The sequence below is a fragment of the Zalophus californianus genome, chromosome 10 (genome assembly GCF_009762305.2).
Source record: "Zalophus californianus isolate mZalCal1 chromosome 10, mZalCal1.pri.v2, whole genome shotgun sequence".
Classification (NCBI taxonomy): domain Eukaryota; kingdom Metazoa; phylum Chordata; class Mammalia; order Carnivora; family Otariidae; genus Zalophus; species Zalophus californianus.
The window spans coordinates 42,826,617-42,840,429 of NC_045604.1; positions in this window are offsets into that span (position 1 = coordinate 42,826,617).

Here is a 13,813-nt window from a genome sequence, read left to right on the forward strand (position 1 = left end):
TGCATGTTGAGTTTAAACTAAATAAAGAAATAGCTGTCATATTTTTCTTAGTCTTCTATTTTTCTTGGTACAGTTCCCTGACTTGACTCCTTGAGCCATTCCCCAGGGTACTCACCACACTGGCAATGTCCCTGGAGAGGTTTTCTTGTATTGGGGTTTCTTCTTAAAAACCATGGCTCCCAAATGTGACACAATGCCCTATGAATGGTCTAACCAGAGCTGGCAACAATGGAAGAATGAATTTCAGGTATGTAGTGCTTCTGTCACTGAAGCCCAAGATGTGAACTGTGCTTACACACATTCATGTGCATGCTCACACATGCATAGACACACAATTCCATCATATACTTTTGCACTAAGTGTATATTGAAACAAAATGCCAGTTTTCATATATATCCTTATTAATTTTAGCTTAATGTTTCAGCCTCAGTGTTCCAATCTATTAGAATTTTAATTTAATCTTGATTCTGTCATCTCAAAGTTTTTTTTCTGCCCTGGCATCTGGATTCTGAATATGCATCAGAGATTCTTGACTAGGCAATAGAAGAGGAACCACAGGAAGGAAAGAACCTGACATTCATCAAGGAATGCCTTCTACGCACAGGCTGTTAAGCAAGATATTTTCATATATATTGGCTCCTTTAATCCTAGCAGCAACCTGCAAGGTAAGTATTAATGGTACCATTTTAACAGATGGAGACCTCAGGGAGTTAAAGAACTTGTCCAAAGTCAAACAGAACTGGCATTGGAACTCATGTTTGTCTGAGTCTTAAGTGCATGTTCTGTGTATACCATTGCACTGCTTCCTAGGAAATATTACTAATAACTAATATTAGCATTCATGAAATGCTTTCACAGCTATTTCCTCTTGAGATGCTTACAATTTTATGAGGCAGTTCCTATTCCCCTACTGTCTTTGGGAGACCTATTTCTTTAGCCAAATTTAGATAATCTCCTCCAAGTAACCAAGAAATGGTCCATGATGGCTGACCGCAAGGTAGAATGCCACATGGACAGCCCATGGCTGCCCTTTAGTCATGAGTGGTAATAAAACCAACACTCTCTTTGTAGTATAAGTTGGGCACTTAATATACCAGGCTCTGGGTGAAACTTGATATTCACATGTTCTTGAGTAACATTCATTGCCAGCCTATGAGATAATAATTCCTATTTTCTAAGTGTGTTAAATGAAACCTCAAGAGGTTTAACTTCTCAAGATCACAGTTAAGAAGAGGCAGAACTGGGGCTTGAGTCCAATATGCCTGACTTCTGCACCCATGTTCTTATCCATGACCCTTGGGGGTCTTCTTAATGGAAAGGAATATAAAAGCTCAGACTGTCTCCTAGGCTACTTGGAAAATTCAGGGCCTTGTTTGACCTTTTATTTAAGATTCTCTGGGTTTTCTAAGGGAAACTCATGTATTTGCAATTCGGTAACATTCAGATCCATGTCCAAATTTCATTTATTGCTTAAATCTATTATAAGAAGAAAAATAAGCAAAGGAAGAGAAGAGGAAGGATTTGTGCCTGTCTGTTCCAGAGCTGCATTTTTTTCCTCCCAATGTTGCTGTTCTGGCTGTGAGAGTCTAGTTCCTTCCAGCATGGGCATATCTAATGATGTCAAAATGGTCAATCATTGAGGCTCCCAAGGCTGCCCGATTCTGTGTCAGCACTTCACCTCATGTCAATGACCCAAATAAGCCAACAGATTCCTGACAGGTTTATTTTCCCCGGACAGACATATAATCCCCCAACCACTCTGAAGAAAATGGTATCTTTTTCCTTCACTTGTTCTCTTGCACATTCTCTCTCCAGCCCTGGACAGGTTCTGCCTAAACACTGTCACCACAGTAAGTGGTGAGCCGTCATTGCAGAGAGAAGTGTCATACTGAAGGGGGCATAAGCTGCTAACAAGAACCTAAGATCTTAAGAAACAATACTTCTGAAGCCAGAATAGCTGAGCAGAGAGAAATACTGCAAAGCTTAGGGGTTTTGGTCCAGATCAGCTCCTTTAAACTCCATCTCATTCCATCTTCATCTCACCTATCAGATTAGATGCACATAATTGGCCCCCAGGAGGTACCGTGGTACCTCTTAGCTCTGGTTCTGCCACATAGCTTGGCACTGTCTGCTCACATTGCCTGAATGCATACCACTCCCAGCTTCACCTGCTTGACCTTCCTAACTTAGTGGATCTTCCAGTGCTTCAGGCTTTTATCCCAGGCTGACTTTCCACAATCTAGATTCTCCAACTCAAAGATCATAGCTCCAATTTATTAATGCAGCTATTGGGTGGCTTCTTGGTTGCCAGTGTGAGTCATACTTCTTGATCTCCTGCCTAGTTGGAAGGAGGCAGCCTGACTGACTAACTCAGTACAAGAAGGGTGTCCTACACTATCACTCTTAGCTAGATTCTCAGCAGGGACACCTGAACCCAAGACCTTTGTTTGTCACTAAAGACTCTGTAAGCTACTGGAGGCTCCTCAACCCAGCCTAGCTTTGGGTGGCGTTGCCTTCATTAGAATAAGCTAGATAAGTATGTTCTAGAGCCAAGGAACATTAAGGGAGGTTTGAAAGGATGCAATGTTTAACTCCTGATCATACCTCATCCCCCATATATGAGAGCGAGAGAGAATCATAAACAACAATCTTTCAAGAACCATGACATCATGCTTGCAGACTTGGTGACAAAACCAATCAAATTTATCCCATTCTAAGGCCAGTCTTAGTTCCAGATGCTGCTGCCCTCTTCCTGAGGTGATCAAACCCACTGCATGTCCCAGATTTGAAGGAAATTCTTTAGGAAAGATTAGGTCTGCAATTCTACTACTGCTCACCATTCACCTATTGCAAGATTAGGTCTCCAATTCTACTTCTCACCAATGATGAAATAGGATTTAGGAAAATACTCTCATTTAGGGACTTTCTGCTGGCAGGACAACTGGACTATTTATCTCTCTGCAGTGGCACTCACTTATTAAAAAACACCATCTAATTTCTGCTCAAATCAACATGCATTCACCGAGCATGTAGGTACCTGGTTCTGTGTTAGAACTTGTGGGTATAAAAATAGGCAACAGGATTCCTTCACTCAAGCAGTTTCTAATCCAGTAAGAAGATCCAAACTTCTGGTGTATCACATAATATATGCAAGAAAAGAAGTGCGTATAAGCTTCAGATACAAAAGCACTGTAATGAAGGAAACTGTTGGTTCTCTAGGTTTGGGGGCAGTCAGGGAAGATCCTAACAGGAGGTCATGCTGTACAAGGATGTGACAGATGCTTGTGTGCTTCCTGTCAAAACTGGTGGACTGAGGGACACCTGGATGTTTCAGGCAGTTAAGCGTCTGCCTCTAGCTCAGGTGATGATCCCAGAGTCCTGGGATTGAGCCCTGCATGGGGCTCCCTGTTGAGCAGGGAGCCTGCTTCTCCCTCTGCCTGCTGCTACCCCTACTTGTGCACTCTCCCTCTGGCAAATAAATAAAATCTTAAAAAAAAAACTGGTGGACTGAACACACATTATCTTCACTATTTCCTGAAACCCTACTAAAATGGCAAGGATTCTTTTTTTGGGGGGAGGAATAAATCTGTAAGGATAAAGAGAATAGGAAAGGAAATAACACCAAACACATTATTCTGAAGTGGAAAAACAGATGGGCATTTGATAATAGACTCAACAGATTGGCTGAGAAGGCTGAAACCTTAACTGACAGTGGAAGTGGCTGCACCGCAGAACCCCAGGAAGGTACCAGATACCACGCACAATGAAGGTGAAGCTGAAGCTGAAAGCGGAGGGAAGTTCTGAAAGTCTAAGAAGAAGCGTTAAGACCCCAAGGTGCCTTCCCCCCACCTTCACCCTCTCCCTTCTATATGCAGATGGCTCCCCCATTCCACCATGGCAGGAGACTGGAGAGGGTGGACTGGAGGCATGCTGGATTGTAGACATCAGGTGCAATAGAGAGCAGAAGTGCTATCTAGAAAACGGGATTAAGTGAAAGTCAGCTCACAGAACTGAAAGAGACGTCTACACTCTGCAACAAGAGCATCAGCACCAAGCTCACCCCCTCTAGGAAAAGAGTGAAGCATTTATTCTGAAAAAAAAACAAAAAACAAAAACACAACAACAACAACAACAACAAAAAAACAAAAAAACTGATTAGCCCAAGAGACAAGACTTAAATGCCTTCCACAGTGGGAGAGCTTAACCAGGTCACCTAATAGTGGAGCTGCTTCTAGTCAACAGACCCCCACCCACAAACATGGGGTTTTCAGGCCACTACTCAAACTAGAAAGCACAGCCCCAAATTTTCAGATGCTTGAGAAAAGCCTCTCATATCAAAGGCAAAACCAAACAAACAGGAAAATAAAAGGAATTTAGAAGAAAACCAGGATAATTCAGGGAAAAGAAACCTATAAAACTATACACACACACATACATATTTCAATATCCTTAGAAGAGAAAGAATTTTTTACTGGTGAAAACAACCAGGATGCTCTTCCAAGAAGGGGCACATTCAGAAGACCAATTAAAAAAAGACCTCTTAGAAATAAAAAGCATGAAAACTAAAAATTTGGATGATAAGTTTTTAAAATCTCCCAGAGAATGGAAAATACAGAGAGAGATAAAATAGGGGTGAAGAATGAAATTAGAACAACAATCTAGAAATACTAAGGAATTGCAAAAATAGAGAATGGCAAAAACAAAAGTTAACCGATAACTAATTTGACAAAATTGCCTAAACCCGAAGGACATTAACTTCTAGATTATAAGGGTCTGCCAGTGGCCAGTACAATGGAAGCATACAGACTCACACCAAAGCACATTCCCCAGGACACAGAGGACCCTAAATGCTTTCAAGAGGTCACAAAGGATCAAGAACCAGAATGGCAGCAAGCTTGCCTGGCTTTCTTCCCAGAATGTACCACTAATCCACTGGCAACAGCACTGGAACCTGGAAAACATGGAGCAATACCTTCAAAATTCTAAAGGAAAATAATTTCTAATCCAGAATTCTAGACATGGCCAAACTATCCATCAAATCTAAGAATAAACACATTCAACGTACATGCATGTTTTCCAAAACTTTATTTCCCGTACATACTTTCTTAGGAAGGTATCTCAGGATGTGGTCTGGTGAAGGGAAGAGATAAAGACAAGAAGACATGGGATCCAGGAAAGAAGAGATCCAGCACAGGAGGGAAAGAATTCTAAGACAATAAGGAAGAGACTTCAGGAAGACAGCTCACAGATGGGGGAGGAAACATTCAAGAAGATGAACCTGACAGAATACCTGATTGTGCAAATATATCGAGAGGAAACATATATGTGGAAGAATGTCTAGGTAGGAATTAGTGGTAGGCGAACAGAGCACTATACAAATGAAGAAACAAGACAATTATTAACTCCAGGGAAAATTAAAAGTTGTACAAGAAAGAAAATGCAATCATGCTTTCCTACACGGGCATGCTGTGAATATAGTCATAATTATGTAAACACTGAATACTGATCTAACTAAAAATGCTGATATAAGTCTACTGGGAGACTAGGGACAGGGAAATCGTGGAGGTGGGCGAGGGAGGTGTTAAAGAGAGCTAAAACCCATCTTCCATAATGAGAATTCAATAGGTAATTCTTGAAACTGAAAATCAAGAAGTTGGTAGTAGAAATGTGTTATTTAGCAATATAGAAGCAAATGCCCAAAGAGCAACCGAAAATGGTTGCCTCTAGGAACTGAAAATAAAGGGGGGAGAAGGGAAAGTTCAGGAAACTGTATTTTCATAATAAGGTTTATAACTGTTTGACTTTTTAGAATGAAATTAGATGAAATTTTTAAAAAAAAGTTTCCGGGGTGAATCGAGAAGGATGAAACGGTTTCCAAGGTAGAGGAGACAACATGTACAAATACACAGATGGGTGATACAATGTGGCATATACTGAGAATTGCTGTGGCGCATAGGTGTGTCATAGAAGATGCGGGGTGGGGAAGAGGTAAAGCAGAACCCAAGTCATGAAAGGCCTTGTGTGCCTTGAGCCCAGACCAATCACTTCTTCAGGTGTTGGGAGAAATCTGAAATCAGACAGCTGAACCATGGATAATAGCAGAGCTGCTGAGGCCCTTCAAATGGACAAATGTTGGTCTACCTTCCAGAAAGAAGAAAGAGTCTGGTGCTATAGAATAATGGCTTATAGATTAGGTTAAATTCTAGAATGGACTTTCAAATGGATGGTTTTAGAGAAGAAAAGGAAAATAATTAAGAAATCAACATGAGTTCGTGAAGGAGTCAGATCACAAAGATCTCTCATTTTTTTTTTTTCCAGCATGGTTATGAGATCGAGAGACCAAGGAAAAGCTGAGCACACAGGCTTCTCTTAATTTCCATTAAATATTTGTCTCCCTGCTATCCCTGTGGACAAGATGAAGACATGTGGGCTAGGGGACAGTATAGTGGGGTTACTAGGTAACTGTTCTGACCACAAGCAGTGATGTATATCATTTGCTCAAGGACTCAGCCCAAAGTGATTTATGTTCCAATATTTTTAACCATGAATTGAAGGATGACATTTTTTAAAAAAGATTTTGAGAGAGAGCAAGTGCACATGAGTGGGGGAAGCAGCAGAGGGAGAGGGACAAGCAGACTCTGCTGAGCACAAAGCCCAATTCAGGGCCCAATCCCAGGACCCTGAGATCATGACCTGAGCTGAAACTAAGAGTTGGATGCTTAACCCACCGAACCACCCAGGAGCCCCAAATGGTGGCATTTTTTATCAAGTCCTTGCATGTCAAAACCTGAGGTTGATTAGTAGTCGGGATGGGGAATGCAGTGTCCTAAATGACTTTGGCATATTTGAGTAATGAATTGAGTCTAACAATCTAAGCTTAATAGAACAAGTGTTGAGTCCTCCACATAGAGTATACGGTCCCATCGTTACCTATCCACCAGTTACCTGTCCAGCATTACTTGCGGCCACAGTTTCCTTAGACTCAAGACAAAGGCTACTCCTATAAGTTTTGACACAGATAGCCTCCATATCTTTGCAGATACAGCCTTGCTGCTTCTGTTTGAAATGTCCTCCCCTTCTCTTCTCCCCTTCGTATGCTTATTCAACACAAACTCAACTGTCATATGCAGTTTAACTCCTCTATAAGTCTCACTACACCTTCTCCTACTCTAATCACAGAAGATAATACCCGTCCTTTGGGCTTTCACTGGACCCAGCTGATGTCTATCAGAATGGCTATAGTATTTTAGGGCCTTTTTTTGACTTTTATTAGTGAGGAAGTATGATGCAAACACCAGCTGGAACTACATTAACCAGGTTCAAATGCCAGCTCTGCCACTTGGTGGTTATGTGATATTGGGTAAATCCCTTAACCTCTGTGTGCCTTACTTACTCCCTCTGCAGAGAAAGGGTGATAACAGTTTGTACAATTAGGGTAGTCAAGAGATTGAGTGAGTGAATATTGGTGACTAGCATATAGTAAGTTCTAGATGTTCTTTTTATACATCCATTGCATCTCTGTATTGCAGCACCTGATGCAGTACATGACACATAGTAGTAGGACACCTACTTAAAACACCTCAATGGTTCCCCACTGCCCCCTGAGGGGGAAAAAAAATCCAAATTCTTCAACTTTCCTACCACCTACCTCACCAATCTTCACTCTCCCCTGAACAATCCTCAGATCCTACACTCCCTCCTTGCAAAATGAATTTCTGATGGCCCAAGTGTCTCAAGCACTAACCTTCTTCAGCCCCTCACACTGGGATATTCCGTTCCCTCTAAACATTGATATTCTGGCCCCAGCCACACTCACAGCTAGGCAGCTTGGAGGAGAGTGGCAGAGCCAAGAGGGGTCAAATCAGGCTCGCTCTGTGTGGGTACACATATCACCCGTAAGCTGCCATCTGGCTGTTCCTTCTTTGAATGAATGCCCATGGAACCTACTGACAGTTGGGGACCCCACACTGCATGGAGCCATTGGCCCGTCAGGATGACAGCTTTTGCAACATATTCCTATCCCTCTTCAATACAGAAATACCCAGATAGTCCAGTTGACTTTGGACTATTGCAAAACTGCATCAGCATTAGCCAGATCTGGGGATATTGGCTGAGAACATTTTGGTTTCCGCCACCTTTACTTACGTAATAAGTGAAGTCTGTTGAGGTCTATTCTCATCTCCACGTTCTGAACCCATCAGATTCCCAGCTCAGAGGCATGAACTTGGGAGCTGCTCCCAAAAAACCTCACTCTTGATTTTGATAAATTGAAAGCCCCTAGCTTGGGATGAAATAAAAAATGTCCTTTGGACTGAGAAGATCTGAGTTTATATTGTGGCAACTCTTAATCACTACTTTATAAAAAAAAAAAAGAGAGAGAGAGAGAGAGAGAGAGGGAGAGTACTGTGTAAGTCCTCCAGCTTTCTAGGGAATTTGGGCTTCCACAACCTAGGGGCCATTTCCTGATACAGAAGCTCCTATCACCTGTGAGTGGAACAGCAGTGCCATCCAGTGGCCATCTCATTTAATGCAGCAGTCCTCCACAATCCTGTGCCCCCATTTTCCCCACTAACCTGAACATGAAGTCTCAGAAGCTCTGTGCTATAGAAAAATTTTTTCCAAAGCCATTTTGGATTTTTTTTTTTTTGGTGGGGGGTGGGGATGGTTAAACATCTGTCAAATCTTTGAAGGATTACTGTTCTATGGAATTTCTCAGAAACAGGTGTTTTTGAGCAGTATTCAAAGTGTGGTCCAGGGAGACTTTTAGGGGTTCTACAAGGTCAATTTTTTGTAATACTAAGACATTATCTGTCATTTTATTTTCATTCTTTCAAGTGTATGCTAGACATTTTCAGGATTTAAATGACCCATGACAAAGCAACAGATTGAAGGAAAGTCAGATAGGAGAAATGAGTCATTAAGCCATATATTAAAGAGATTTGCAAAGTTACAAAAATGTTAAAATTATTTTCTAAAAGAAAAATTAAGAAAAGTAACTTTTTTATGTTAACCTGTAATGGGCTTATTGTTAATTTAAATGGATGCTTTTGTTTCAATTCTGTTTTAAATTTGAGTATTTTAAGTATTAAAAAATATTACCCACCCACCAGAACAAAGATACTCTGGGGTCCTCTATATTTTATGACTATACAGGGTCACTAAGACGAAAAAGTTTGTGATCCACTGCTTTAAAGGCTTAGTTGCAATGTTACACTGTCACAGTCATCATTTCTGCACTGAATGGTACTCAGGGGAGATCCATGACTGCACTGATGCAGGAGGTGAGTATTTTTTCCCCCTTCGAGAGGAAGTACTTAGCTTTCATTGGGTTTTTAGAGAGATCTGTGACACGGTTCACCCCTACAGAGGCTGGAACCACTTAAACGTGGACATGGCCTAGGAGCTCGAAGGCTTAGGGCTATTTCTCTTCATGTCTTCATGCAGAACCCCTGCGGGAACTATGGAGAAATCAGATAAGTCTCCATTTTATTACTTTATAGTTAAAGAAGCTTGACCTTTTAAAGTGTGAATTATACCATGCCTTGTTTATAAAAAGTGTGATCTACATCCTGGGGTAACCATAGGAGACTAGCCTGAATTAAAATGCTTTATTTACCTAATGTTTGTCTAGGCTACTGACCTTCCAAAGATCTGATTATTGGATTTATCAATTCTACTGCTTTGTGTTTGCTAGTTCATTAGTTTTTGTCCTTGAATTATTATAAAAAAATTAAAAAATTTAACACCATAAATTTTCCCTTTAAGCCCAGCTTTAGCTCTATCCCATATGCTTTATATGTAATGTTTTGAGGAAAACTCTAAATCTATGATTGGACCTTTAATTTTTTCTGTTATCCAAAAATTAGAGCTTTTTAAGTACTTCATTGTTAATTTCTAGTTTCAGTGCATTTTTATAACAGCTTTACTGAAATATAATTCACATACCATAAAATTCATCCTTTTAAAGAAAAGAAGTGTTATGTCCATTAGCCCTAATTCCCCAGTCTCCCAAACCTAACTTCTGGTCTGCTTTGTCTGTATAGGCTCTCTTATTCAGGACATTTCATATAAATGGAATCATATAACCTGTAGCCTTGTGTGTCTGGTTTCTTTCCCTTAGCATAATATTCTCAAGGTTTATCCACATTGTAGTATGGATCAGTATTTTATTCTTTTTCATGGCTAATATTCCACAGGTAGATATAAGACATTTTATCTATCCATTAGCTGATGGATATCTGGGTTGTTTACACTTTCTGGTTATTATTAAGAATGCTGCTATGAAGCTTTGTGTACAAGTTTTTATGTGGATATGTTTTTTATTCTTTGGTGTATACCTACGAGTGGAATTTCTGGAATATAGTAATAGTAATTCTATGATTAACATTCTAACTGCCAAACTGTGTTCTAAAGTGGCTGAATCATTTTATGATCCTACCAATAATTTTTCCACGCGCTTGCTAACTTTTTTAATTTAGTTATCCTAGTGGGTATGAAGGGTATCTCACTGTAGTTTTGATTAGCATTTCACTAATGACTAATGATACTGAGTCCATTGCATTTTAGTCAAATAGTAGCCAAATTTTAAAATTTATGATTTCTTTGCAGCTTTTAGGTGATCAATGATAGTCTATGAATTAAAAAAAAATCTATGTTCTTTTGTAAGACATGATGGTTAGTTTTCTCCAGAGATCCCTCACTGATACGTAATGTATATATTTTTATATACACATTATTTAATTATATCCTTTCTATTATTTACCTATTTGGCCTGTTAAAAACTCAAAATATATTAAAATCTTTTAATACTATTGTGTTTCTATTTCTTCTTGTATTTCAAACACCTTTCCCTTAATTACTTTGACGTAATGTTACTTGTTAAAGCTTTATGATAGTTTCAGCTTTATTGAACATTACAATGGTTTTCTTTGTAAAAAGGTTTGTAAAAAAAATAAGTTTTGTCTGATATATTGTTCATCAATATACCCTATTGATATTGATATTGTTTTTATATTTGCATAAAATACATTTGTCTTGTGTGCTTATACATTTTATTGCCACTTTGCTTTAAATAAGTCTGACAAATAGCATATATGGTTTTTAAAAAATTTAATCTGAATGTCTGTTTTTAGTAGAGGAATTAATCTAATTTACATTTCTATAAATTGAAAATATGGTTAGTTAAATTTGGTTAATTAAAAACTCATTTTTAGAAATTAGTTTTTTGCGGTATTCTCTGCTTTTAAAAATGTTTTCTTTTTATTTCTTGGTTTTCAGCCCTTTGATAAACTATTTTCTCTGCGTTTATGATTTAGAGTTTTTGAAGCATACAAGCTGTTCCTAATTATATTGGTGGTTTCCTAAAAAAAATTTTCAATAGCATTCTGCTAACTTATATTTCTTTAGAGTGAAGAATTCCACAATATTTTTAAACTCCCCTCATTTGACACCATTTTTCCCTACTTCACCCCTCAATCATCACTAACTACTAGATCTTTGTTATAATAATCTGGGCATTTTTGTTTCTTACCTATAGTGCTGTTATTGTTTTATATTTTTATATTTTTTATAATTTTATTTTCATAATTTTTGGGGAGATCAGACATAAGGTATTTAGACAGCTCTATTTTAACTGGATTAAGCAGTCATTGCTGTTCCATTCATGTACTGACATCCTTAATCTTGAATTTTTTGTTCCCTCATTCATTTGGAGCAAATCTTCAAGTGTCTATTAAAAGAAATATGCAAGACTTGGACTTTTTCTGAATCCCTAAATATCTAAGAATATCTTTGTATTGCTAACATGCAAGGAAAGAAAGCTTAGCTGTGTACAGAATTCTTGGGTTACATAGTTTTCTAGATTGTGTTCCACTGGTTTCTGGAATTTACTATTATAAAGGAAAAACATAATGGCTAATCTCTTATTAGGTAAAGCAAAATAACACAAATGCTGCCTGGTAATAAACATACCTAATGTTTTGATATTAATAATTTCATATTATTCTATGCCTATGATACTGTTTTCCATTTCTAGGATAACATTGTGATGTGCACCATTAATTCACAGCTTTTGGGGAAAAAAGACACTAAAGGATATAAAAGCTATTTGTTTTGTTTTATTGGCTCATTTTTACTTGTCTATAGTTTATTAAAACAAAGGTTTTAATCTAAGCTGCCTCATCTAAAGTTTGAAAATTAAACATTTTGTCCATTAGCAATCATACATAGAATTATAGTAATTTTATGCTTTTTAAACCAATGGTCATATTTTTAGCACCATGAAAATTAACACAATTTCAAAGCACAAGAAATGCCAGAATTTTGTCTACATTTCCAACTTGGAAATTTTTATTATTTTGAAAACTGTATTATTTGACAGACCCTTGGTGATAGTTCTTCCAAGACACATGAAATGGCCATACCTAACCCTTCTGGTTTTAAGAATTCTATTTAGTATGAGGGATTTGGCAGTACCTATTTTTATTGCCTTGCCCACCATATGATATGCAATCTTCTATTTACAAGACAGCTTTTTATTTCAATGCTGTAATTATGTAGATATCTTTTTAGGACATTCTATGCAACTACAGAGGAGGAAAAATATTTTTTTCCCTACCCTTTTAAGTTCTTGGCTAGGGTCCCTGTAACAAAAGTCAAATTAACAAGAGAAAAAGCACACAAATTTATTTAGTATTAGTTTTATGTGACACAGGAGCCTTTATAAGGAAATAAAAACCCAAAGAAGTGGTTAAACCTGAGTGTTTTTATGCTAGGTTTGATAAAAACTAGAAAATCATGGAAAAACATAGCTGGACCAAAAAAGGGTATGAACTAAGTATGGTAAACTAGGGGAAACAGGAAGACCTCACTGTTCATTCCTCTGCATTCCTGTGTCTTGGGAAATAAGCATCTTCCCTTCCTCCAGGTGTAGGGAGGGCATCTCTCACATGAGGGTCTTGTGACCTGTTTAAGAAGGTCAGAAAGTCCTTTCTGCACTGGCCTGACTTCCTTCAGTTTGAAATATTCAATGTGACAAATCTTGGGGTACCATGTTCTGAACTCTGTGTCAATAAAGGGCATCCCGAATTAAAAGTACAAGGGATTTGTCTGTTACACCAATGCAATGGTTAGTGTTGTACCAATGAAAATAAGTAAAATGACAATTTTTTTAAAGATTTTATTTATTTGAGAGAGAGAGAGAGCACATGAGAGGGGGAAGGGTCAGAGGGAGAAGCAGACTCCCTGCTGAGCAGGGAGCCCGATGCGGGACTCGATCCTGGGACTCCAGGATCATGACCTGAGCCGAAGGCAGTCGCTTAACCAGCTGAGCTACCCAGGCGCCTGTAAAATGACAATTTGACATGAAGTTAGAGTCCATAGTTCAGTTCGTGCATACAAAAACGCAATGACAACCATCTCATGACTTACTATCCTACCTGACAGCTGTAAGTAATCTTTTAATATCAACTGTAACATGTATTTAATTTGGAAAAATAAGAATTAACATTTAGGAGATACCTTATAAACAGTTGGATAGTGATGTTTACAATTTTGACTATCTTTTTTAATGTTTCAATTAGGATCTAGTATAGACTCTTACACTTGTCTAAACATTTCCTTCAAATAAAAAAAATCCTAAAAGATTGTTGAGCAGAGTTAAATATTTAAAGCTTTCAATGTACATTGCAGAATTGCCATTTAGAAAACTTCTGAATTTATAGTCCTGACCAGAAATGAGAGTGCACATTTCCTCTATGTCCTTGCCAAAATTGGTTTTATCTTTTTTTTTATATTGTAGATGTGATGGGTGAAA